General features: G+C 47.8%; 1 protein-coding gene across 2 annotated transcripts in view; it reads left to right on the top strand.

Moving 5' to 3' along the window:
- Positions 1-3,180: 3,180 nt before the first annotated feature.
- The window catches only part of CACNG5 (calcium voltage-gated channel auxiliary subunit gamma 5), a 33,589-nt gene continuing 14,620 nt past the window's right edge, over positions 3,181-22,149 (top strand). Inside the window, exon 1 of one of the 2 annotated variants that reach the window (XM_090059993.1) lies at positions 3,181-3,304. The gene's annotated coding sequence lies outside the window, so the exon portion shown is untranslated. Of the gene's footprint in view, positions 3,305-3,324; positions 3,609-22,149 lie in introns of those variants that run through there. The other variant, XM_090059992.1, reaches the window with a different exon arrangement.

Below are 22,149 nucleotides of genomic sequence, written 5' to 3'. Positions count from 1 at the left end.
CTGACTTCCTGCCCCTGGGGCAGGGGGCTGGACTCGATGATCTTCCAAGGTCCCTTCCAGCCCAAATGCCTATGAAATCTATGAAATACCTGAATACGGGCAGTCCTCGGACTTACAACACGATTGGTTCCTGCAAACTGCATCTTAAGTTGAAATGTTGTAACTTGGAACCAATTTTCCCATAAGAAAGAATGTTATAAATGGGGGATTGGTTCCTAAATTTTTCCCAATTTTTTTTCCACCAAAAATACCCCAGAATTTTGTACTTAATCAATTATAGATGAGTAATATAGCGACATTAATGTATTTATATTGTCAATAGCAATCATATTGATTTGGAAGGACTACTTTGAGGTGACTTTGCTGGACTTTTTGAAAGGCTTTTGGCTGTTGTCTTCTTAGGAGTCTTGGCTGCGGGTTTTTCTGGAGTCTCATCTACTTTCTTAAAGAAAGCATCCAAGGAAGTTAGGACAGAAGTTCTCCAGGGAGATAAGCGAACCAGAGAACGTTCACCATCATGGCGCTGCGTCAGATCAAGCGTTGTAAAGTCGAAACTGATGTCAGAAAGTTGAACGGGGTGTCAGTTTATGAACACTGTAAATGCGAAACGTTGTAACTGGAAATGTTGTAAGTCAAGGACTTCCTGTAGTTTTATGCACGTAAGCTGTCAGTTCAGAGTCCGTAGGGAAGCAGGTTTCTGCCTTGCAGGATCTGACCACAGGGCTGTAATAGGTTAAATGGAGCCCTGTAACTGTATGAACAAATCAGTGCTAACACACATCACCTTTTATTACAGATATAAAGCAAAGAAAAGCATAACCACTAGTGTCAATCAGCATCGATACACTGACTTCAGCAGAACCAATGCCAACTAACACCAGCTGAACACCCCAGTGTTTAATTCCCTTTAAATCATACTGTTTAAAATTACTAAGAGATTGCTAATTGTTCCTCTTTTTTTCAGGCTAAAAACTTAGACTCTTGGCCAAATCAGCAAAAATTGGTAATATCACCAGCCCCATGTATGAAGAGTACAATGGGGAAAGTGGTGCTGCAATGTCTATTGGGAAGAAAAGACCGTATTCTAAATGATCGCTTGCTTTGGCACAAAAATTAACAAATTACCCTTTTTATTTCCGTACCTTCTCACCAGCGCTTTGCATTGACGGTCTGTATTCATCTGCACTGCATCTGCCAGTACTGTTTGATACTGGTCCTTGAAAACACCTGGCATCCTGCTGCCAATGCAGCTGAAACAGAAACATGTAAACTTGCAGTATTTAGGTACAGAGTCCTTTCAAGGAACCAGTGCTGAGTTTAGGTCTATCAATACAAATCACACCTGATCCACCAGGTTCCTCCCTAAGCTCATAATGGTTGCTGAAGCCAGACTGCTGCGCGCGCAAGTCCTGTGTTTTAGCCAGACCTCGTGTCCAGCTCACAAACTGGATGGTAGCCTAATACTCTGTAACACTGTTACTGCATTTTTAATACTCCCCAACACTGCTACTGGGGTTTTTAATAGTCTCTAACATCGGCAACGTGTAGGGGGTGCACATGGCAGTACACCCCCTGTGAAAAAGTTCCACTGACACTGCCAGCAGCGTCTGTGGGCAGTCACTACTCACCACCCCGCCACGCTCTCACCGCTGACACCGTTGGCGGCATCTGCGGGAGATCTGTGATCACTGCAGGCCGCTGTCGATGCTGCCAGCAGCGTCTGCGGGTGGTCACTACCTGCTGATCAGGACTTGCCACCCCTCCGCAGCTGACAGTGCTGCAGCTGCCTGCAAGAGTGCCCTGCCTACCACCACCGCGCTCCCGCCACCAACAGAGCCTCCACCGCCTGCTGGAGCTCGCTATGGCCCCCAGCCTCAGGGGGCATGCGGCATTCATGCTCCCCAACACCGCTACTGGGGTTTTTAATACTCCCCAGCACCACTACTGGGGTTGTTAACACTCCCCAACACTGCTACTGGGGTTTTTAACACTCCATAATTCTGCCCCTGGGGTTGTTAACACTCCCCAAGATTGCTCCTGGGGTTGTTAATACTCCCCAACACTGCCACTGGGGTTTTTAATGCTCCATAGCTGCTACTGGGGGTTTTAATACACCCCAAGACTGCTCCTGGGGTTGTTAATACTCCCCAACTCTGGTCCTGGGGTTTTTAACACTCCATAATTCTACCACTGGGGTTGTTAATACCCCCCAACACCGCTACTACGGTTGTTAATACTCCCCAGGACTGCTCCTGGGGTTGTTAATGCTCCATAGCTGCTACTGGGGTTTTTTTAATACACCCCAAGACTGCTCCTGGGGTTGTTAATACTCCCCAACTCTGGTCCTGGGGTTTTTAACACTCCATAATTCTACCACTGGGGTTGTTAATACTCCCCAACACCGCTACTACGGTTGTTAATACTCCCCAAGACTGCTCCTGGGGTTGTTAATGCTCCATAGCTGCTACTGGGGTTTTTTTAATACACCCCAACACTGCTCCTGGGGTTGTTAATACTGCCCAACTCTGCTCCTGGGGTTTTTAGCACCATAATTCTGCCACTGGGGTTTGTTAATACCCCCCAACACTGCTACTAGGGCTGTTAAGACTCCCCAAGACTGCTCCTGGGGTTGTTAATACTCCCCAACTCTGCTCCTGGGGTTTTTAACGCTCCATAATTCTGCCACTAGGGTTGTTAATACCCCCCAACACCGCTACTACGGTTGTTAAGACCCCCCAAGACTGCTCCTGGGGTTGTTAATACTCCCCAACTCTGCTCCTGGGGTTTTTAGCACTCCATAATTCTGCCACTGGGGTTTGTTAATACCCCCCAACACTGCTACTACGGTTGTTAAGACTCCCCAAGACTGCTCCTGGGGTTGTTAATACTCCCCAACTCTGCTCCTGGGGTTTTTAGCACTCCATAATTCTGCCACTGGGGTTGTTAATACTCCCCAACGCCGCTACTACGGTTGTTAAGACTCCCCAAGACTGCTCCTGGGGTTGTTAGCACTCCATAACTCTGCCCCCGGGGTTGTTAATGCTCCCCAACCCGGCTCGTGGCGGGGCGGGTTCTCTCTCTGGGTCGCGGCTCAAGGACCCGCCGCGCTGGCCGCGGGCTCTGCCACCGCCTCCCGGCGAGGCCCCGCGTTGCGGGGCGGGGGCGGCGGGCGAGGCGGGCTGGCCGCCGCCTTCCCTCGCCGAGCAGGTCGCATAAAGCGCGACTCCCGCGCCCCCTTCCCCTTCCCCGCCCCTCGCCTGCGCCGCGCCGCGCCGGGAAGCCGCAGCCGCCGCGCCGCGCCGAGGTAAGGGCTGGCGGGGCCGGGGCCGCTCGCCGTGCAGCGGGAGCCTGCGGGCAGGACGCAGGGCTGGGCTGGGCTGGGCGCGGGGCTCCTCTCCAGCCCTGGCCAGCGCCGCGCCCCGCAGGCTCCCGCGCCCCACGCAGCCGGGCGCGGGGGACGGGGACAGGGGAGCGCCACGCGCTCGCCCTTCGCCCGGTGTCAAATCCTGGAAGTCTGCAAGGTCTTCGTGGGAGACGGAACCGACCGGGGGGGTTGCATGCAGCCCCGCTCCACCTGCTGTTCGATACGCCCGCCGCCGCGCCCTGAGGTAACTTCGTCACTTGCTTCCCGCCGCTTTTAAGGGAATTGATAGTAGCCGGAGTTTGGGACGCTCCGAAACGCGTGCAGCAGGCTCAGAAAGGCAAAGCTCAGCAGCCGCGACCGGTTAAGAGGCCTAAAGGTGAGAGGCACCGCTGTGCCCGAGCCGTCAGACGTGCGGAAAGCGCTTTAGAGCGAATGCCTTTGTTTTGGCAAATTTGTGTTAGTTAAGGGGTGTTTTGGGGCGACATTTTTACTGGGGATACAGTTTTATACTGGTGTAAAAATGCCCTAGATCTGTGCTGCTTGACCCTTTGGCCCCACAGGGGGTCAGTCTATAGGCCGGATTAGACGAGACGTGCCAGGATCGGGCCCAGCAGCCCTGCACCGCGTGTCAGGATTGGGGCCCCGGGGCCTGGCCCTGTGCACCCAATCCTGCATGCAGGCCACAGCTGCGGGGCTCCCCTGTGGGTTAGATGACGTGGGGCTGGGCTGGATCTGGCTCACTAGCCGGGGTTGAGCACCCCTCCCCAGACCATTATATTTAATTTCTTTTGCTGCATATGAGCAAACTAAGCCCTTTCATACGGTATAATAGCCTCCATACTAGGAGGATTATCCCACTCTCCCCTTGCTGGTATAGTTAGAGTAATATGATTTTTTCTTTTTAATGTGTGAGCAGAACAGACGAACGCATGCAAATCTGTTTAACTTGAATCCCAGGCTTCTACTCCAATCTTAATGCTTGTAAAAAGCAGCATGGTCTGATCTACCCTGGACTTCTCCCATAGGGGTTATTAATGCATTCGAGCAACATCCTTCTGGTCCTAGCTCAGACAAGGTCAGAGCACTGAAGGGTCTCCAGGTCCCCAGGCTTGTCCTGTCATGCTGGGGGTGGGAAGGGTGAGACTTCGAGAGGGAACTGAAACCACATTATTGTGAACTATCCCCTAGGGCAGGGGTAGCTGACCTATGGGACAGGTGCCACGCAAGAGGCATGAGTGACCTCTGTGATATTCAAAAAGCTGGAGCCTGAAGTGATTCAGTCTTTTTGCAGGTTACTCTAACCTGTGTAGATTGAACCAATTTGCAAGTGGACAGACATCCACTTTTGACTCATGAAATGCAGGCACGTGTCTGCAGTGGCTCCGGCCGGAAGCCGGGGAGCGCTAGACCGACCCCTCTGTGGACGGCAATGAAGCTGAGGGAAGGGGGGTGGCCAGGCCTGAATGTGACTGGGAAGGGGTTTAAATGGACCCCAACGCTGGCCTGCAGGGACCCCAACCCGGGTATGCCTGGAGAGAAAGGGGGGAAGCAGCCACTGTCAGGGGTCCCCATCCCCCCACCCCTGCTCACTTGCTGGTTTGAGGCAGGGGCAGGGCCAGACCCCCTTAGCAGGTGAGGAACTGGGGGTTAAATCCCCCCGGGGGGGGCGATGGCACAAGCACTGACAGGCTCTGCTCATGCACCCGTGGCTGCGAGGGCCAGATGTCAGTAGCCCGAGGGGAGGGGGGTGTTAATCCCCCCATTGCAGGCAGCAGCACGCGCCCTGGGCTGAGTCCCTCCAAGGAGCAGCCAGACAGCCGCAGGGAGGGGGGATGTGACCTGGTTGCAGGGAGTGGGGGAGCCTGACTCACTGCCCAGGGCTGAAAAGCATGCTGGGATGCTGGGGGACTCTGATTTAACTTAAACCAGGAAAGGGTCTGGGACAGGAGTTCCATAAACCCATTTGACCCAAATCAGTTAAGTCTGATAACTCAGCCAGGTTTATTTCAAACTGATTTCAGCCATTTTTAAACTGGTTTAGGTGCACTGAACTTATGTTCTGTTACAAGTTTAAACCAGTTCCAGATCACTTCAACCAGTTTATGTGGAACTTTTGTCCCTACCCTGCGTGGCATGCCCCTGAAGTTGGGGGGGCAGGGGATTTCACAGGAAGCACAGTGGCAAATAGGGCAGGGAGCAGAAAGTAGAGCAGAATGTCAGACAGGGAGCACAGGACAGCAGATCAGGCAGGGGAAGGGGACCAGAGTGGCACTTGGGGGCGGTATAGGGGCAAATTTGTAGCACAGCTGCCTAAAAGGTTGGCCTCGCTACCATAAGTGAATTACCCATATAAAAATGCCAGTTTTAGAAATTTATCCTCTGAATTTTAAACCCTTTAAGAAGTTCATTCTCTCTCTCATTTCTATATCCCAATCTGGTTGGCTTCAACTCTCTATACTCATAAAATTTTCAGAAGAAAATAAAGAGTTTGTCAAATGATTGATGTAGGGAACCCTCTGCTAACAAAACAATTTGCAATTGTAACTAGGTTTGCTTAGGAGCCATAAGCACTTTCTTAACGTGGGTTAATCACTCCAGCTCTGTGGAAGTCAATGGAGCTACAGTAGCCTTGTCCCCTAGTTGGGAATCTCAGTTCTGCCACTTCCGAAGGCAATCCATCCTTCCTACACCTGTGTGGATAGGATGCATTGACATTGGTTTATATTCCTGAAAGACTGCCTACCATAGAGAGAGAAAAACCTGAGTTTCTCTTCGTCACTGGTGTAAGAACCAATAATGACAACACTGTGATTCACCACATGATGCAGTCTTGATCTGTGAACACGATGCACGCTGACATGCAGCAAATATCAAAATGTATTGTGCCCAGAAAAGGAAGGGGGTTAAAAACAATTTTCACTGCAGCTAACCTGGAGAAGATGATACGAATTTGAGTGAGGCTGCTTGAAAAACACCCAACCTGGTTGTTAAATGAAGTATACTAAAAAATGTTAGATCATATGTTGAAGTTCGAGCAAGTAAACTGAGACAGGGTCTGTCTTCACTTCTGCAAATAGTGGTTATTAAAATCCACTTGGAGCTGGTAAGACAGAAAGCTGGAGAGATCTTCCTGAATACAGAGGACTCTTGACTGGTTGTTCAACATTGTGTAAGCATTACCAATCTTGTCTCCCTAGTATTTAGCTCAGGCTATATTTACTTCTTTCACAGACCTGAGGAAGAACATTTTGTGCCTGAAAGCTTGTCTAATACTTCTCCCAATTCTATACTCGGTCCAATATATGATATTACCAGACAAATCTTGCTTCACAACCTCTTCAGGTTGACATTTTTAGCATCTTTCTTAGTTGTTGGGGTTTTTTTTTCTTTTCCAGGCACAAATTAAACCTAGCACAGTCCACTTTCGAACTCAAAAACAATTGTATTATTTTCTGACAAGCAACAGCAAGCTTGTTCACTCTGTCTGAAGCTCTGGTTTTCTTTGCAGTGCAGGCACCCTCCCAACCATTCATCGCAACCCCCTGCATGGCAAGGGCGGGCGGCAGGGGATGGTGGCTTTTCTGGACTTGTGGGGGAGGGTGATGTGTCCCACCTTCCTCATGAAGGAGGCGACAGAGTAGCATGGGGGGAGGAAGGCATCACCTTAGCTGATGGAAATTCCATTGGGTTCAGTTAAACCATTGGCTCTTGCAGCCCCTGACGGTACCAGTTATTTTCTCCAGTGCTAAAAGCTGGATCTTCTCACTCAATGCCTTTTTCTGAAGGTAACAAGGGGTGATAATTTAACCCTCAGAAGAAAGCCCTACTGGAGGAGTTAGCATTGTTCTACTGCCATGCCTTTTGTTTCCATGCTTTCCTTTTGAATTCACAAATAACGTATGCTTGGACTAATTTTGGAGACAACTGTGCTGTTATTTTTGAGGTGGGGCTACTTCATACTGTTGTGTTGCGATTTACATAAAAGTCAAATCCAGTAGAGTCATGTTCCCTGTCTGTTGTGCTCTGACAAGGTAGGAAAATGATAGGTCCACATCTTGGGCTACCACCAACAGGGGGTCCTCACAGTAGCTCCAAAAGGAAGTGCTGAAGTAATTCTCCATGTAAATGTAATCATCAGCCAATTCCTCCAAGGACCCAGTCTGGTAGTGAAGGATGTTCTGGGCAGAACACAGCCTTGGTTATATTCTGTTCTCATGCTCCTTAAGCAAGTAGCAGGACTGGGCAAAGGAGCCACTGCACTAGCTGAGGACCACTGGTGGTCGTCCCAAAGCCAGATTGTTCAGCTTGAGGGCTGCTTTGAACTGGGAAAACTCAGCTGGAAATCCTCCTTGCATCTCTTGTGCCTATAGTTCTTTTGACTTCAGCGGGTGTGTCTACACAAGATGCTACTGCTCGGTTATTACTGCGCTTTAATTTAGTTCTTGTATTGGCAAGTACTAAATAAATGCGCAGTAACAGGAGTTACTACACAGTAGCGCTAACAAATGCCATTTAGATGACACTACTGTGCAGTAGCCTCGTAATACTGCACAGTAGCGTATTAGCACTGTCCATGCTGTGACATGTTACTGTGCAGTATTGTTCAGTACTGAACAGTCAGTGTCTCGTGTAGACGCACCCAGTGAGACCATTCCCAGGAGCAAGGTTTTGGTCCTCAAAACATTCTGGGATTGGAAATCTTGCAGAGGGAAAAAACAAGCATCTTCCCTGAGAGCCCTTTTTCATCTGCCATCATCTAACATGCATCTGTCCAGAGGGGTGGCCAGGAGATGGGTAAATGTACATGTGCTTGTTTCTCCAATTCCTTGGAGCACTACAGAAGCAGTTGAATATACTCACTGAACCACATGAATCCCTACCTGGCACAGTCCATGCCTTGGACCTTGTAACTTCATCTTCTACTTCAGCATTGTGAGAAAAGACAGACAAATAATATACCAACCTACCAAAGAATTAATTAATGTGTATGTATATATCTGTATGTACATGTACATGTGTGTGTGTGTGTGTGTGTATATCAGTAGGGTACTGTCTGCACAAGTACATGGTGTATTATGATACCCAAAAAAAAAATCATGAGATGGAATTAATACCGTTAGTTTATTTTCATTTTTTTTATAATTCACATTAGTAAGTCTTGAAAGACATGGGTTTAATGTGCCAATGTGCAGTAGAATTAATCCATTGCACATTAGCATCACGTAAAAGATGTGCACCGGCGCTACTGCACAGTAGCGCTAATCATGTTATTACAGGTGCTAAACTTAATGCGCCATAATTACAGCACATGAATGCATGTGTAGATGTGCCCACTGAAGGGTAAGAGTCTTAACTAGCATTGGTGGGACTTGAGTTCCTAAGCCACTTAAGGACTAAAGAAAAGTTTTATCCTTAAACTTAAGCAGCTATGTATTTGTTCCTGGCTCTTACTAAGAAAGAAGGGCTTACTCCATTGTGTAACTTGGCTCATTTTGAATTCATACTGAACATAATTTTGTCTCCCTTAAGATGGACATTTTATCTGTAGATTAAAACTACTGCTTGTTAGTAAGATAACTCATTACGTCTGTGCTTACTAATGATGGGAGGATGTTTGGAGGTACAATATGGCACGCACTGACCCAAAAGAACTTGCTGATTAATTTTCCTGTTCAGTGCACACCCACCTATCCTATGCATCTGGGTGAAATCCTTCTTCGCAGAGAGCAGAGGCTTAAGTCTGTCAGGAAGAAGCAGAGAGGAAACCACCAATCTCTGCTGACAGCAAACTATGTATGGCTCATCACTTCTTAGGAGGAATCCCTCCCCACCACCCCAAACCACCTGAAAATATGCCTGGCTAGGGATAGCTTTATGTATGTATTGGAGTTTTCCTTTTCTATGCAAAGCGTGGTGTGTTGTAAGTTATGAATGTCGGTGAGTTATAAATTGGCAGTGTCCCAGTAGGAAGGGGTTGAGCTCGGGTTCCTAGCCACCCCTGCTCTCCTTTACCCCACGGTACCATGCCCCAAGTAGCCATGTGGTGTGAGGGAGAGAGATTCAACAGCTTCTGGGTTGGAGATTGCCACTGGACACAGCAGAGACTTCCCTAGCAATTAACAGTGAGGAACAGAAATTGTGGTACAGACCCATGTGGGATCCTGTCTTTCTTTCTCACCCCCAAATATAGGAGGGCTATGACACATTCCTCCTCCAGGAATACAGGGAGAGAGGCCTTATTCTCTCTGGAACACGTGGCAGGATCCATGCTAGAAGCAGGACCCTTAGACTTTGTTCTCTGTCTGCTGATTGGGTCTGTTTTTCAACATGACAAGCCTGTACCCTCCAGACGCACACCTTCTCCTAGCTGGCCCAGCTCACGTCAACAAGCTCAATAAATGAAGCAAACATGGAGACCATCCAGGACATTCAGACTCCACCACATTATGGATTTGCAGTCAAATCCGAACCAGAACAACTTGTCCTAGTGAAAGAATATAGTGCTCCTGGGAGCAATTCTGGACACCAGATAAACTCAAAGTTATTTGTCAGAGAAATGAATAGAGCAATAAGGAGTCAGAGAAAGTAGCTCCACTAGATGACAAAAGCAGCTAGTCAGGGTATTGGTAATGTCAGACTGGGCTTCATGCGATAAGAATAAAGGATCATTTAAACTCTTTAAACTTAAGTAGTACCTTCTGTCTAAACCTCTTGCAGAATTGTAGGTGCAAACATGAATTTAACCTCCCGTCCCATTTACCCCTCCTCTCGGTGAAGGAAAACTGTTCCTGTTTAAAAGGCAGGGAGACGAAGGCACAGTGCGCTGTCGTTCCCAAGGCCAGATCAGTTCTTTAGGGCGTATCCACAATAATAGTGAGGTTACCCTTCACCTCCTCATTTATTCTTACACTACAGGCTGCCCCACAGCCATCCACTGTGCCACTTGCTCCTCAAGCAAAGCCCTTCTGGAAGTCCAACTTGTTTCTCTTTGTCTCGGCTTGCTCTCAATTGCTGGCCATGGAGGCAGGAAATAGGGCTGCAAGGGCCAGAAGTCAGGAATAAGGAGTTATGGGCCTGCTGCTGGCAGATTGTAGAGGGCAGGTGAGGAGCAGGCGGACTCAGGCTTAGAGCCGGAAGCTCAGCAGAGATCACAGCTTGGGCTAAATTGCTTCTAGGGATTTTCATTGTAGATGGTTGTTTGGTTTGGTCTTGGGAGGAGGCTCCAAAGTCAACCCTCACTAGCATGTATATATTGCCATAGATTTTTAAGCCATTGTCCATCACTCCACAGCAAAGCAACTGTATGGAAATAAGTAGCGAGTCCTGGAAATCCCAGGATATGCATAGATATGCATACAGGTTATGCAAAAGTTTGATTACTTGGAAAGTGTGGAAAGAGGCACAATTCATTAAAGAAAGCAAATACAATAGAAGCAAATCTAAACAAGTGAAAAGATTATCTAAACAGGCATGCATTCAGTTGAAAGAAGCTGAAGTTTCATCCAGCGGAGAATGACTGGTACTAAGCTTACTTAGACCCATATGTGGGTGCTCTGTCCCAAGCAAAGTCTAAGCCATCTGTTTATAAGGATTAGTAGCTTCAAGGATTGACATATTATTCGTATCCAGAAGAGTTGAGTTTTTAACTGTAAGGTCAATGTTGATCAGAGATGATATTTAAGTCAGATGGTGTCAGTGCTATTAGTGTCAACATGAGACACTTCTACAAGGATGCACAACAGGATCACAATGAGATTAAAGCAGGGCTGTTGGGGAAAGCACATTTAAAACAACAAGATGAAATAGCAGCTTCTGTGGACTCCTTTCCACCAGCTCTCACACAGAGACTACATCTATGCACCCTATAGACATTCAAGGTCTAACTAAGAGCGTGCTCCAAAACACACTGCATCATTCAAGAGAAGGTTGGATGTGTATCTAGCTGGGGTAATGTAGGCCCAGCACTCTTTCCTGCTTATGCAGGGGGTCGGACTCGATGATCTATTGAGGTCCCTTCCGACCCTAGCATCTATGAATCTATGAATCTATGAATCTATGAATTGGGATCTTTCCACTGGCTCTAGTAGGGTATGGATAAGGCCCTATAATCAGTTACTGTAGGTCTGGCAGTAGCTCTTGCTTTGTCTCTGAATTTTTTTATACTTATGGACCATTCCTTGAGAAGTGTACAAGCACATTGTTCCTACACAAAAATGCTGTCAGCATTGGTGAATTCAGGCCTTCCAGCAGTGATGTTACTGTAGCTAATTCCCATTGCATGTCAAAAACAGTTTACCTGTTATGTTCTTTTTTTTTTTTTGCCCAATTATTGCCAGTCATGGGATAAGGTGCTAAGAGCTAAGTCCTGTGGTTCATATCCATGGGTAGTTTGCTGCAGGGGTGCACTGCCTGCACATTTTATAAAAAAATTACCATTTCTCCTGGGATGCTGACAGCAGAAACGAATCAGGCATCTGGGTTAGTTTCATGCGTTATAATGAACACGAACTTGCCGGCTTGCTTACAGGTAGCAGTCAGAATAGAAAAGTCAGGTCCTTAGTTACATCTTTAGTATCTGTCATAGCCAGTTCCTGTATATCTTTAAACAGATTGTTGTCTCTTGTGGTGGTTCCCAACCACTGAATCTCACAGTTATAAACCCCCTGGGTCTGGGTAGTGACCGAGAACTTCCTAGATCTGGTCTCTCTGCTGCATATTGACCGGGGGCTGGGCACATGACTTATGAGGACAGGCTGAAGGACCTGGACTTATTTAGTCTAGAGACAAGAAGACTGAGGCAGGGTTTTAATTGTAGCCTTCAAGTACCTGAAGCAGAGTTCAAAAGAGGATGGAGCTGGACTGTCCTCAGTGGTGGCAGGTGACAGGACAAGGAGCAACAGTCTCAAGTTGGAGCAAGGGATGCTTAAGTTAGATATTAGGAGGAATTTTCTCGCTAGGAGGGTAGTAAAACATGGGAACAGGTGACCCAGCGAGGTGGTGGAAGCTCCATCCTTGAAGGTTTTTAAGACCCGGCTAGACAAAGCTTTGGCTGGGATGATGCAGTTGGGGCTGGTCCTGCTTTGAGCAGGGGTTGGACTAGATGTGACCCCCTGAGGTCCCTTACAACCCTCATTTCCTATGACTCTGTATCCTCCAGCAGACCCTTAAGTCCTGACACCTTTTTTGGGCAGTGGGACCCCACAGCCTAGCCAACCCTGAACCTCCGGCCAAGCTTCTTACTGGATTAGCTGCATTCACCCAGAGCCCAATTGGCTGCAGGATCTCTGGCTTCTCAGTTAACTTTTTTTTAGAGAGAACATGGCAATAAAGTATGGGCTCAGCAAAGGACTCTTACATACACACACTTTCCTATTTTTAAGAGAACCAGGCATGTGAAAGATAGAAAGCTCTTCCATGTAACACAACCCTGTCAGCTGTCCTATGGCCCTTTGCCCCTGAATGCTGGGGTGGGCCTGAGTCCATCGAGCCAGGCAGCCCTTCTTGCCCATTTGGCTTGGTGTTCTTGCTCCTGTCAAGGCAAAAGCCCATCTGGCTTCGAGAGCTTTCTTTTTAAACAGCGTCTGACACTTTTCTGGCCTTTCCAGTGCCACTGGGAACTTCCTAGGCTTCAACATTTCCAACTCCCCAGCTGGCTTCTGGGTATCAACTCCCTTCAATTCAATGAGCTTGCTGGTGACAGAGTCATTGTTTCTACAGCCATTCAATGCTGCTGGCCCTTGATGGCCCTGTCACAGTTTCCCAAAAATAGCCTGTCCATTCAGTGTCAAGTTCCTCCTACAAAAATGAATGCTTTGAGCCACAGTCAAAATTAGAGTCAAATGGGAGGTTGAAGCTTAACAGACATTAACCCAACTAGCGCAGTTCATAATTTGACACCGATATAGCCTTCAAACTGCACAAGAGCCATTTAAAATTAGTCAGTAAGCTATAATCACTGATGACCGAAGATCACTCTGTTGAACGGTTCAGCTGAAAACAGAAGAGCCTGAACCAGCTATTGCAATCCTTGCTGCACATTCCTCATGTGACATTCCTGTAAAGAAGGACCATCCAGCTGGTGGCCTGAGGGCTCCTGTGGCTGCCTCTCTCACAACTGCACCGTTGGGTAGAGCCTAGGGAAGGCCTCAAGCGGCTGGTGCTGCCTGCGTGGAGAGGGGCCATGCATTGCCCGATGAGGGAGTGAAGGCCAGAAGCTATGTACCACCCAGGCAGCCCACACCCCGGGGGGGGTGGGATCCCAGGGTTTCACCCCTGCAGCATATTGTCAGTGTGGTGCACATGTAGATGCACCCACTGTCTTGTCCATTCGTATTGTAAACTCTTTGGGGTAGGGCTTGTCTGCACAGAACTGAGCACAATAGGGCCTCAATCCTGGTACTTAAGCAAGTACTAAATGACTGTGCAGTAACTGGCATTACTGTGCAGTCCTGATGCTGCACATTTTTTTCCCCCACGGTACTATGCAGTAGCATCAGTGTCACAGTTCATGCGCGCTGACACTATGTCACCACAGCAATGAGCTATGGCTATGTAGCTCATCGCTACAACGACATAGTGTCTCGTGTAGATGTGCCCAGCGAAAAGCTGAGAAGGGCTTAGAAAAGGGCAATGGGGAGGATTAAGATTTAAAGTGTAAAACCAAAGGGTCCATGGGGAATAGCAACAGACTTGCCTACATTCCTGCAAAACTTTTCCTACTGTATCTCCTGGGACCTGAGCATTCAGTCCAGGAAATGAGACTGAAGTTTACTGAAAACATGGGAGACTTGGGTTTTGCATACATCAAGAGTCCTGACATATTATTTTATGCTTTAAAAACTGCAGTCAAGCCAGATAACATATAATGATTGGTAGGATGTCTTCCAGTACGTTAATTGGTGAGTTAAAACAAAGAGGCGAAGAAATCTTCACCCGGTGAAGATTAGGTTCTGTCTTCATCAGCCATCTGGAGGCTTGTGAGAGGCTTTTTAGAGCAGGTGCACAAACCCCACTGTACTGCCATGGGACAGCTCCACATCTGTGTAAAGCTATCAAGAAGCAAAGCTTTCACTTAGCCAGTTTATGCTAATGCCACTTGAGCTGCTAAGATGCTTATCTGAAGTATACCCTCACTCCTTCGTTTAATGATGATACTATTTCAGTGCCCAGTGGCTTTGTGGTAAGGCAGGAGTCTTGGGGAAGGTGGAAGTACTCTCCTCCTGGCTGACTAACAAGGCATCTACTCTACACTAGCAAGTGTCTTTTAATAAGGCATCCTGGGTAGAGGTCTCCTAGGCCTGTCTGCATGCACACGCACACACTCACGCTTATATATACACGTACACAACCATATGCTGTTTGTCTGCAGGGCTCATTGTTCAGCAATTAAGATAGTGCTCGGGGGATTTTTCAGGCCTCTCTCTCTCTTTCGGGTCCTTTTCACTGGGAAAGGGAGACCTGTTTCATAAGATGCTCCAGATGTTGCCGTTCCCAAGCAGGAGCTGTGGGAGATATTTTAATGTGGGAAGAACCCTTGCATTAGTGCAGGCACCCCCCTTCTCCAGCTCCGCTACTGCCTAAGTGCCTGTACTTGTGTCTGCAGCGTGGGATGTAGGAACCTGAGAGGAGAGGTGGATTTTTTCAGTTGGCTCTCCAGGTTTCCTTCACTATTGCTTAATTTAACTCGAGCTGTCATGCCGCTGTAGCTCCAGCTATTGTGTCCCATCTGCATCAAGCACTCAAAGCAAGGGGCAAGCAGATGAAATGCTGTTCAAGAGCCTAATCCACCCCACTGCTCCTACTAAAAATGATGATCCTGGTGCATCCCTTGCCCACCACCTTCCATAACTAACCTCTTTTCACAGTGAGTTATTCTTAGCCTGTCTGTAGGAGTGCAACGTCGTAACACAAAGAAAGTTCATGCTTCAGTGTTTTTAATTTGTGTCTTACGCAGGGTTAAAGTGCCTGCTTGACACTGGAAAAAGCACATACATTTTTTTTTCAAATCTAGATTAAAACATTTTAAATGCCTTGCATGGCAGGATACAGAACAGCTAATCTGCCCTGCTTGAAGACTGTGGAGCCCTTGAAATGCTCAATTAGTTATGGAAGAAACAGCTTTCATTTCTCTTTCTAAATACAGCAAGTGCCTTAAACGTGTCAGGAGCATTGTGATTTGGAGTTGAGTCTTGCTTTTAAATGGCTTAAAAGGCGAATACGTGAGTTAAATCTCATGCTACAACTAATAAATCAATGATATTGGCATGGCTTGCAAATTTGTGTTTAGTTCCCTGAAATGTTTGTGTTGGGGAAAATACACAAAAAAAAGTTTTGACATTTCCTGCCAAAATGCTTGGGTATTTTCAGCTGGAAATGACTTCCTGTTATAACTGAAAGACATTTTACATTCTCTAAAATCCTAAAAATGCTGATAATCAAAACACAATGTTTTGCTTGAGCAAAATTGAATTTTTTTTTACTTTCTAATGTGCCAAAAATGTCAAGAGTTTCTTGTTTGCATCACCCCTAAATTCATTTTTTTTTTAATTCTTCAGAATTAAAAGAATTTGCTTCAGGCCAGTGAATGAAAAAGCTTCAGTGATACCTCAGCCAGGAAACATGCAGGACTCAAGGGGTTTTGGTGATACCTTTATTGGATGTATCTACATAAGACACCAACTGTGCAGCAGCCTAATAATACCGCACAGTAGCACATCACAGCACAAACAGTGCCAATATGTTATTGCGCGGTATTATTAGGCTACTGCACAGTAGCACAAGTGAATGCCTTTTTAGTGATGCTACTGTGCAGTAACTCCAGTTACTGCGCATTTAGATAGTACTTGATTATACAAGTATTAAATGTAAATGCACAGTAACCACTGCACATTAAGGAACATGTAGATATGCCCGCTGCGTAGTTGGGAGAGATGTTAGAAATGTTCTGAGATACAAAGTGCCATTCTTCAGGTCTTCAGCCTCACACCTGAAGAAAAGCATTCTGGGCCCAAAAGCTTGTCTAATATCTCTCCGAAGTATGCAGTTGGTCCAATAAACTTATCACCAAAACACTAGTCCCAGATCAAATACATATGTAGACACACCCTGTGAGAAGCAGTCTACTTGCAAGTAAATGCTCCCGAGCAGGCACCCACATGTGCAGAGATCTGGGAGCAGCTTTGCTGCTCCTAGTAGCAAACTGCTTCCGCTGTGGCCCTGCAATGTGCCTCTGCCACCATCAGGGCTCTGGCTACAGCTACCAGCAGCCATCTTTTAAGAGGCAGCCCAATTCTGCTCCCTGACCAGCCACTTTTCTGGCTGCAAGCAGCATGCAGAGGCTGGAGCCAGCACACAACAGCTCTCTTGCTGCAGACTCTGCCTCCCCACACCATGGCTGTTCCAGCCCCTGCCCCTGGCAGCAATGCCCAGTGCCCCAGGCTCCTGCTGGCCTGGTGCTGGCCCCAGCAGGCCCCTGCTGCGAAGACCCTGGGCAAGCCAGAAAACTCATCAGTGGGGTCCAGGGCACTGGATGCAAGAGGCGCTGGCCAACCACCTTCCCCTGCACTCCCCGATGTAGCCCACCTGGACAGCTGCCCACCCCCAAGACCACGCTTACTGCAGGCAGTTCTCAGAAAAACACTTTTACTGCCCTTGCACCAAACAGCCCCCTTCTCCCTCTCCAACGACAGAGCCTGTCCCCACTCCCTCCCCAGCAACAGAGCCCCATTCACTCCCTGGGGGCTGTGGGTCATTGGGTGCTGACTGCAGGCAGCCTGCCTCCCCTGCCCCGTTCCCAGGCAGGGCCAAGGCCAGGCTTCAGAGCCCGCTGCCCCGCTTCTCCTGCAGGCCAGCCCGTCTCCTGTGTTACCACCAAGTCCATAGCTTGGGGGGGTGTGGAGCTCGCCAATGACTGGGACACAGAGCTGCCTGCACCCCCACCCTGGGGCCAGCTCCCCACTGTGGCCCCTCTGTGCCCCAAGCGTGCTCCTGCTGCACATGTCCCAGGTGCAGTGCGAGGAGCTGTTTGCATGGACCAAAGGGTGCTCGACCCACTATGCCCTGCTGCTGCTGGCCATGGTGCCCCAGACGCACCAGCACACCTAGCATGGGTCCCTGAGCTTCTACAGTGCAGGGGGCAAGCTTGTGTTGCCCTGCAACCTCTGCCACCATCTGAAGGGCTGTGTGTGGCTGTGCTACACAACCCTGTCCCCTGCAGCTGAGGAGGACATCACCACTGGCATCAACACATTTCTCATCATGTGAAGCCCATGCCCACCTAGATGCAGGGGCATGGGCTGCTCAATAAAGTTTTCCACTTTCTCCCACCTCCCTGTATGCATTGAAGGGTCACCCAGGGGCCAGGGGAGTATGGGCAGGGGCTGGGGCAGGTAGAGCCCTCTCCCCAGTGCAGGGCTTACCAAGTGGGCAATGCTGGCGTGCCCAGCAGCTCCAGTCAGTCCCGGCAGGGCCTCCCCCCAGGGAAAAGCTGGCACTGCTGGCAGCTGCCAATGACATGGCTGGCCATGGCTGGGGCTGAAGTCATGCAGCTGTCAGGGCAGGCTCTGGCCTGAGCTCCCAGCAGCCTGAAGGCCCCTCCTCTGGCACCACATCACCACAGATGCCAGGCTGGAGCAGGGGCTTGGGCAGGCTGCCCATGCTGCAGTAGACAACATGGCTGCAGCCTGGGTCCCAGGGTGTGAGGATGTCCATCAGTTGCCACATAAAGAGCATGGTCTTGGGGGCACTCCCCAACCGATGGTTGTGGTCGATGATGGTAACCTGTCGTGCCTGTAAGGCCTTTACCTTTATGTGGCACTGCCATACGGACCAGTCATGCCCACACTCCTGCATCCAGTCTGACAATCCCTCATAGATGTGGGTGTTGGAGCACCCACCCTGTGCAAACTGCTGCTGCACCTATGCCTCACCCTCACAGTGCCACAAGGTCACCGGTCTTCTCCATGGACCTGTTGGGGCCCCAGGAGACAGCCTATGGCATTGGCAATGATGCCACTGGTGCTCCCATGCCAGGTGTCTAGGCTTTTTCATGGCTGTCCCTGTGCTGCTTGGTCTGGGCACCTGCCTGTAGCACCCAGCACAGGGGCACAGCATGGGACTAGCAACCACACAGCAAGGCGATGCCCACAGCACTGCAGGGCCCGGCCAGGCTGCTGGGGGTTAGCTGTGGGCAGCTGGAGCTGGCCCCAGTGGCCAGGAGCTGCATGCAGCTGGGATTGGGTGCCAGCAGGCCTGGAAGGAGCCTGTAGCACCCAACCAGGCAGCAGTGCTGGGGTGCAGGCTGGGTGGCACATACTATAAACTATGCTACTGTGCAGTAAAGCATCTTGTGTAGACACGCCTATTGAAGCAAAAATCAGTTTGCGTCATAGGCACTAACTTTTATCTTTTTTTTGTGGGGGGGGGCTAAGATGATGGACATGTGGAAACTTTTACACATTTCAGGTGACAACCTTCTTCCCAAGGAAGGCCAAGGCCTTTGGGCCCCCACATACTTGGCCCCTCTGGTTTGCACAGATTTACTCTCAACTAATAGTCTGCTGCTCCTTCCACTATCCCATAATCCTATGCTGCTTCCATTAATATTATTCTCTGATGCAATTTTACTACATTCATTTTTCTGGGATTTTGGCTCTTGTTCCTTTATATTTATACTATCACTCCTGCTGGCAAGCAGTACCCATTGTTCTGCTTTGTAAGGGTCTGACTTGGACTTTAAGTAATTTTGTCATTGATTTCAGTGAAAACAAGTCAAAACCCATTCTTCTGAAACTGCAGTTTAGGAGTTCTAATGTGGAAGATAAATGAAGATTGCTAGCTTTGCAGACTACTATACGGTAAATATCTATAATATAAAGGGGAAAATGCTGCTTATATACCTAATACAGTAGTACATATAGAGATCAACAGATTAGTAACATTAGGAGTAACACAGGAACGTGAGAAGTCTGCAGTCCTAAAGTGAAAGTCCCAAATGGGCGCATCTACACGAGATACTGCGCAGTAGCAGTTAAAAATAACCATGTGGCAACAGGACTGCGCAGTGATGCTGGATATTGTGCAGTCCTTTAGGACTAGCTTAAGCAAGTAAATGACTGCTCAGTAACAACTGCGCAGTCTGCTGCATGTGTACACATGCTCAATTTTTATTTTCCTCCAGATTTATCTTCTGGCCTCTACAGTGATAAGTATTTCTCCACTGTGATATGCTAAATAATCTAGTGTATTAAAAGGTAACATTTCAAATGGTGTCTCCTATTGGGAATTCATAATATAATACAGCAAGTTGATGAATATTGTATACAGGCCTTTGTATACACAGGCTGTGTACTGCTTGTCAGGACAGAGGTATGACCAGGAAAGTGTCAGGCCTTGCTAGTGATTCAGACACAGACTTCATGCCTGGGGTGTAGCTAGACATCTCTACTTCACTGTTGTGGGAAGTGCTCCAAGGTCTCACAGAACTGTAGGTCCTAATTTTCTTCTGAAGGGTATGGCCTGTCTAACACTTCCACATCAGATCACCAGGTTAAAGTCTCATGATGACATGTAGGTGAAGTCCCTACTTGTCTTTTTTGTTAAACCCTTGACGTGTGTTGCTCGTTTGAATGACTCTGACACAGACAACTGAAACGATGACATGTCTCGCATGGTCTGCAACCTCCTGCCCAGGAAGCTGCTTCTTCCTGTGTGCTCTCAGCACAGCTGCCTGGCCCTGCACTTTTGAACTGCTGCACACCTGAAGCACGTGCATGTGTGGCGTGTTCGGTACGCTGTCATCCGCTGCCTCCTGTTTGCTGATATTCAAAGTACAGTATGGGGGTCTTCTGCTTGGCAAAGCATTTGCTGCTGCCTGACCAAAGAGGTGAGGTTCCTAAGAGACAGGTTGAACAACCCAGGTGCTGTCCTTTACAAACAGGCTCTCTCAGGATTATATTTTGATGCAGCGACTAATTGTTAATGAGCTCTTGAATGTAAGCATCTGGCCTAACTTGGAGTTTGTGTGCACTGAGGTATTTTTTTTTTTGTAGTAATTACAAGTTTCCAGGGTCATTGAAAGTTAGGCGCTAACATTTGGACTGCTGCGAATGATATAGGATGGTATATAAGTCTGATGTGTACAGCGATAGAGTCTACTTGATGAGAGAAAGCAGCTTCTTGAACAAGGAATCGGACTATGTCTTGGAAGATTTGGGTTCAAGTCCCACCTCTGCCATTGGTGCCCTGTATGACTTAGGAAACATTGCTTACTCCCTGTGCTATGTAAGGTGAGTGCTGAGATCCCTCCTAACCTGGGCCATTGCGGAGAACTTCAGTTATCTTGGGGATAAACTCCGAGCAATGAGCAAAACCAAGGCTGACAAAAAGAATGATTTCAGTGCAGGGCATGAGCAGGATGCAGTAATGGTACCATGCAGTACTACATGATGGGGATGAAAGGCATTATTGTATGACCGTGGTCACCAAACACCGGGCATCCTGTGCACTTAATGAACTTGGAGTCCCCCAGAACAAGCAGTGCTGGATAATGCAAAACAGATGTGTGTGCAATACAGAATGAGATTTGTGCCAACAGCCTTTGTGTTGCTGCTTCCTGACTTTTGAACACCTCACTTTCCAGCCTTGATGTTCTTTTAATGTAGGGGATATTTTGGGGATGAAATGATATTATTAGTATTGTTTCACAGAGCGCTGACAATAGTCTTCACACCATGGATCCACATTAGGCACCTAGGTAAGTGGCCTGATTTCTTTAGAGGTGCTGAAGACATGTCTCACTTTGAGGTTAATTGGAGCTGTGGATGCGCAGTTCCTTTGACATTCAGGCCACTTTTTAGGAACCCTATTTTTAAAAGACCAATTTTTTTTTTTCAGTTTTGACCACTGTATTTAAAACAATAGATGGGAATACACAAAACATTTTTGTTTTCAAAAGGCTTCCATAGCCTCAAAATGACTGGGTTTTATTTTGTTTTGTTTTGTTTGCGGGGTGTTTTGTCTTGGTTTTTTAAAATGTTTGTTTAACCAAACTTTTAACAAGACTATTTGAATAAGATCCAAAGTTTGGAAACAATAAAAGGAAAAGGAAAGCTCACCCCCCTGAACCAGTCAGTGTCTAAGCTGCCACCCTGCCCTACCTTCTGCCTGATTTCAGACTAACGCAGCTAACCACCTCTGTGCTCAGAGCCTGCTTGCCCAACAGCACTTTACTTTAAACTCAGCACATTCGTGTGTCAAGCCCAGCACATGCCCTGATGAGGCGGCACATCAGCTTCAGACTAACTCTGCTTTAGATACAAGTGCCAAAAAGCCACACTGAAGTGCCTGATCTGTACAGATGCTGCAGAGCTGGGGCTAAGTAACGCACTACTTCTTCCAGTAAATTGCGGTTGTTGTGTTACATTTTGTAATGTCTGCAAGTAGCCAGAAGTTAGGAGCAGTCAAGTGAGACTATTAAAGCGAAAGATCCAATATAACCGTAACTAGATCACTTGCAACTGGGCAAACACTATAACTCTGCGCTCACGATTTGTTTCTTTATAATTATTTTTCAAATTAAATGATCTCAACTGCTCCTGTGCCTGATCAACTGAAAAATGTAATAGGATTATCCTTGGTGTGGATTAATTTAGAGTTAAGTGACTCACGGCCAGCCAATTTTAAACTCTCTCTTGAGAACTTGTGAGCCACATCTCTCTGCCTGCTCCAACAATGGTACTCTGATGTTGCTTGTCATGCTATTTTTTCTTTGAGTTGGATTTGCAATA

Source organism: Crocodylus siamensis, chromosome 8 (assembly GCF_052110815.1).
Source record: "Crocodylus siamensis isolate JL-2025a chromosome 8, ASM5211081v1, whole genome shotgun sequence".
Taxonomy (NCBI): domain Eukaryota; kingdom Metazoa; phylum Chordata; order Crocodylia; family Crocodylidae; genus Crocodylus; species Crocodylus siamensis.
The sequence above is the reverse complement of the archived record's forward strand: the minus strand, read 5'-3'. Positions and strand labels throughout refer to the sequence as shown.